The sequence below is a fragment of the Mandrillus leucophaeus genome, unplaced genomic scaffold, assembly GCF_000951045.1.
Source record: "Mandrillus leucophaeus isolate KB7577 unplaced genomic scaffold, Mleu.le_1.0 Scaffold273, whole genome shotgun sequence".
Classification (NCBI taxonomy): domain Eukaryota; kingdom Metazoa; phylum Chordata; class Mammalia; order Primates; family Cercopithecidae; genus Mandrillus; species Mandrillus leucophaeus.
In genome coordinates, this window is record NW_012102843.1 from 2,315,208 (window position 1) to 2,321,379 (window position 6,172).

Sequence of the window (6,172 nt, forward strand, 5' to 3'; positions counted from 1 at the left end):
AAAAAAAAATTAGCCGAGTGTGGTGATGGGCACCTGTAGTCCGAGCTATTCGGGAGGCTGAGGGCAGGAGAATGGCGTGAACCTGGGAGGCGAAGAACCTGGGAGGCAGAAGTTGCGCCACTGCATTCTAGCCTAGGTGACAGAATGAGACTCTATCTCAAAAAAAAAAAAAAAAAAAGAATAGGCAGATACTTAACAGAAGAAGTAAAAATGACTAATACACATAAAATTAGTTGTGTAATTGATCACCAAAAAATTTTATGAAATACACATCAAACAATGACATCCCATTTTTGTCTTAAGATTTTAAAATTACAGTCTTGCTGGTGAAAATGCATGATACACAAGCTTCTGGTGGGAGTGTAACTTGGTACAACCTTTTGTAAAGCACTTTTGACATAAGGTATCAAAAGTCTTAAAATTATTTATAACCTCTCCTTCTCTATTTTGACTTCTTAGCATCTAGCCAAGTAAAATCTTAATAAGATATAGTAAAAAAAATTTGTTTATAAAAGTATTCATTAATGTTTAGTATTGAAAACACCAAAAAATTTTGTAATAATACATTGATTAAATTAATTGGGGTGCATTCATAATTTGAAATGTTATACAGCTATTAAAAACTCAAATTTTGAAGATCTTAGGTACTTGAAAAAATTCTCATTAAAAATTTGAACAAACAAAGGCCATACCTGACAAACCCACAGCTAACATACTGAATGGGGAAAAGTTGAAAGCCTTTTCTCTAAGAACTGGAATAAGACAGGATGCCTACTTTCACCACTCCTCTTCAACAAAATAATGGAACTCCTAGCCAGAGTAATCAGGCAAGAGAAAGAAGTAAAAGACATCCAAATTGGAAAAAAGAAAGTCATATTGTCACTTTTTGCAGATGATGTAATCTTATATTTAGAAAAACCAAAAGACTCCACTAAAACATCTTAGAACTGAAAAACAAATTAAGTAAAGTTGCAGTATACAAAATTAACATACAAAAATCAATCAGTAGTATTTCTGAACATCAATAATGACATAGCTGAAAAAGAAATCAAGAAGGCAATCACATTTACAATAGCTAAAAAAAAAAATAAAAATACCTAGAAATAAATTTATCCAAGGAGGCAAAAGACCTCTACAAGAAATACTACAAAACACTGATGAAAGAAATTGAAAAGGACACAAACAAATGTAAAGACATCCTATGCTCATGCATCAGAAGAATTATTGTTGTTAAAATGACCATACTGCCGAAAGTGATCTACAGTGTGATCCCTATCAAAATACCAATGTCATTTTTCACAAAAATAAAAAAATTTCTGGCCGGGCACAGTGGCTCACACCTGTAATCCCAGCACTTTGGGAGGCCAAGGCAAGTGGATCGCCTGAGGTCAGGAGTTTGAGACCAGCCTGGCTAACATGGTGAAACCCCGTCTCTACTAAAAATACAAAAATTAGCCGGGTGCCATGGCAGGTGCCTGTAATCCCAGCTACTGGGGAGGCTGAGGTAGAAGAATCACTGGAACCTGGGAGGCAAAGGTTGCAGTGAGCCAAGATCTCACCACTGCACTCCAACCTGGTGGGCAGAGTGAGGCTCCATCTCAAAACAAAAACAAAAAATAAAACTTTTTTTTTTAAATTTAAAATTCTTAAAATTTGTATGGAACTAAAAAAGAGCCAGAATAGCCAAAGAAATCTTGAGCAAAAAGAACAGAGCTAGAGGGATCATACTACCTGACTTTAAAATGTATTGCAAGGCTACATAGTAACCAAAACAGCATGGTATTGGTATTTAAAAAAACAGACAAATAGACCAATGAAACAGTATAGAGAACCCAGGAATAAATCCACATATTTACAGCCAACTGACCTTTGGCAAAGCCATCAAGTACATACATTGGGAAAAGGACACCCTCTATAATAAAATGGTGCTGGGAAAACTGGATAACCATATGTAGAAGAACGAAACAGGACCCTATCTCCCTCTTTATATAAAAATCAACTCAAGATGGATTAAAAACTTAAGACCCAAAACCATAAACCTACTAGAAAATAACATAAGAAAAACTCTTCAGGACATAGGTCTAGGCAAAGATTTTATGGCTAAGATCTCAAAATTACAGGCAAGGAAACCAAAAATAGACAAGTAGGACTACATTAAATTAAAAAGCTCTGCACAGCAAAAGAAACGATCACCAGAATGAAAAGACAGCCTGTTGAATAAGAGAGAATATTTGCATACTCATTTCACAGGAGACTAATATCCAGAATATACAAGAAACTCAAACAACTCAACAGGAAAAAGAAAAGAAAACCCAAATAATCCCATTAAAAATGGGGTAAGGACATGAATGGACATTTCTCAAAAGTAGACATGCAGATGGCCTACAGTTGTATGAAAAAATGCTCAACATCACCAATCATCAGGGAAATGCAAATCGAAACCACAATGAGATATCATCTTACCCCAGTTAGAACGGCTATTACTAAAAAGACAAAAATAACAAATGTTGGTGAGGATGTGGAGAAATGGAAACTCTTATACACTGTTAGGGGGAATGTAAATTAGCACAGCCTCTATGGAAAGCAGTATGAAGATTTCTCAAAAAAAACTAAAGATAGAACTACCATGCATCCAGCAATTCCAGTGCTCGGTATTATCCAAAGCAAAATAAACTGCATATCAAAGGGATACATGCAGTCTCATGTTTATCGCAGCACTATTCACTATAGCAAAGATATGGAATCAGTCCAAATGTCTATCAGTGAAGGAGTGGATAAAGAAAATGTCATATATATGCACAATGGAATACTATTCTACCATATAAAAGAATAAAATTGTATTATAGCGACATGGATGGAATGGGAGGTTAAGTGAAATCAGCAGGCACAGAAAGAAATATATTGCATATTATATGTGGGAGCTAAAAAGTTGATCACATGGAGGTAGACGGTGGAATGACAGATGCCAGAGACTGACAAGAGTATATGGGTAGGAGGGGGAGTGAAAGGAGTTTGGTTAATGGGTACAAACATATAGTTAGATAGAAGAAATAAGTTCTAATGTTCAATAGCGGAGTAGGGTTATCTATAGTTAACAACAATGTATTGTGTGTTTCAAAACAACCAAAACAGAGGACTTACAATGTATCCAACACATAAAACTGACACACACTTTGGTGATGGATACCCTAAGTAGCCTGACTTGATCATCACACATTCTATGCGTGTACCAAAATTTCACAAGTACCCCATAAATATGTACAAATGTAATGTATAAAAAATTTTTTTTAATTGAAAAAATACAGAACAGAGTTATGTACAGGGTACAATATAATACTAATTTTGGTCTCTTTATGTATATAATCATAAAGACCAGAAGGGAAGGCACCACAACTTCAACAGCATTTATGTGATGAATTATAGATTATATTATACCTTTCTGTAGTTTATAAATTATTCAGTGCTTCTCATGTTTTACTGTATAATCACTAAGAAAGAATAGACATTTTTCACAAAGCAAACTCAGAGGCACCTAAGATATACTGAAAAGTATACAGACTCCCCAATTTATGATGGTTTGACTTATAATTTTTCAACTTTCTGATGGTATAAAAGTAATATGCATTCAGTAGGACATCAGTAAATTACATGAGATGTTTAACACTTCATTCTGAAATAGGCTTTGTGAGCTGGGCGCAGTGGGTTACACCTGTAATCCCAGCACTTAGGGAGGCCAACGCAGGTGGATCACCTGCGGTGAGGAGTTTGAGACTAGCATGGCCAACATGGTGAAACCCCATCTCTACTAAAAATACAGAAATTAGCTGGGCATGGTGGCACGTACCTGTAATCCCAGCTATTGGGGAGGCTGAGGCATGAGAATTGCTTGAATCCAGGAGATGGAGGTTGCAGTGAGCTGAGATCGTACCATTGCACTCCAGCCTGGATGACAAGAGTGAAACTCCATCTCAAAACAACAAAAACAACAAACAAAAGTAAAATAGGCTTTGTGTTGGATGATTTTGCCCAATTGTTGGCTAATGTAAGTGTTCTGAGTGCATTTAACGTAGGCTAGGCTAAGCTATGATATTTGGTAGATTCGATGTATTAAGTGGATTTTCCACTTATTGACATACTAAAATTACAATGGGCTTATTGAGATGTAACCCCATCATAAACCAAGGATCATCTGTATTTGAGGAATCAGCAAGCAATGACTTAAGCCAGTCAGCTCAGTGGTCCAGAGTAAGTTTCTCTTCTGGGCCTGATATTCTTATCTAGAAAACAGCCGTGGTAATTATACAGTTGTAATGTAAATTAAATTAAGGAAATGAGCCTTGCATACACTACGCATTCAATTATAGGACATTTCCCTATAACAACAAAATTTAAATTTTGATTGTATTTTTTTGTCTTTTCCCCCTCATATAATATAGATAATAGTTTGCAAATACTTTTGTACTCCTGAATATAATCTTGCATCTTCAGATATAAGGGAAACATTTATGGGAATGTTATAAAACCTTGATTTTGTAGTATTCTTTGTGTTCTCTTGGTTTTAATGGCTTGCCTATAAAAAATTACTAATTCATGCAGAAATTATTGTTTCTTACATGGAAAGAAGCATTGGAGAATGAAATGATAAATAAGATATATTTGCTGTTGTAAAGGATATTTCACTCATACAACCAACAAATACGCAAATGTATTAGGTTCCATAGGAAGAATAATACAATTTTAGAGTCCAGAAATTGCTTACATCTTACACAAAGATTATTCATCTGAATTTAAAATGACAATCACCAAATTTATGCAAAGGTTTTCTGTGAATTCTGGAGCTAAGAAAGAGAGTTAATGGTTTGGACTTTGCAATTGGGCTTCCTTCTATTTGCCATAGTTTATTAATTGAATAAGAATAAAGTCAACTTGGCAAATATTTATTTAGTACCCATTATAAGCAACAAACTGTGTTGGGAAGAGTGGAAATGTGAAGAAAATGGACTTTTATTCTTCAAGGAGATTAAAGTTTTATGAAGTTAAACTATGAAAAACTTAATCAGGTTAAAATATTTATTTACTATTTTAAAACAGCTAAATAACTTGCATACCATGTCAAAAGGATCTCAGAGGAATGAGAGGTAGTAGTTCAAATTTGGAAAATTGGAACTTCAAATGAGTCAATGAATAGAATTAGACCAGACGGAGAGCTACTGGGTATGATGTACTGGTTGTGTGAAATAGTGTGAGAAAAAGTGCAAAGGGAGACTATATACAAGGCATGTTTAGGGAACAACAAGTAAAGTATCTACAAAAGTCATTTGAAGGATTTTCCGGAGATAAGAATATCTTGAAATATTTGGGACAAATTTTTAAAAGTCTCAGAAGTCTAAGTAATTATGATTTATTCCTATCAATATTGTGGCATTAGTGCAGACTTTTTTTTTTAAAGGTATCATCTACTTGAAGTAGTGTGTTAGGAAATTAATCTGGAAGGAAGTATATAAAATTCAAGAAGGTCATTTAGAAGGTCTTGTAGTCACATTGTTATAACGAAATAAAGGCTGGAATAAGTGTTGCAATTTTGATCAAACATTCCACAGACTTATCAGTGTAAAGATGAATAAGCAATTGCTGGATGCAGTGGCTCATACCTGTAATCCCAGCACTCTGGGGCTGAGGCGGGTGGATTGCCTAAGCTCAGGAGTTGGAGAACAGCCTGGACAACGTGACCAAACCCTGTCTCTACTAAAAATACAAAAAAATTAGCCAGGCATAGTGGCACCAGCCTGTAATCCCTGCTACTGGGGCGGCTGAGGCACAAGAATCACTTAAAACCGGGAGACAGAGGTTGCAGTGAGCTGAGATCGGACCACTGCACTCCAGTCTAGGCGACAGAGGGAGACTCTGTCTCCAAAAAGAACAGAAAAAAAAAAAGGTGGGGGCTGGCTGCAGTGGCTCATGCCTGTAATTCCAGCACTTTGGGAGGCCGAGGCAGGCAGATCACAAGGTCAAGAGATCGAGACCATCCTGGCTAACACGGTGAAACCCTGTCTTTACTGAAAATACAAAAAATGACCCAGGCCAGGCATAGTGGTGGGTACCTGTAGTCCCAGCCACTCGGGAGGCTGAGGCAGGAGAATGGCGTGAGCCCGGGAGGCAGAGTTTGCAGTGA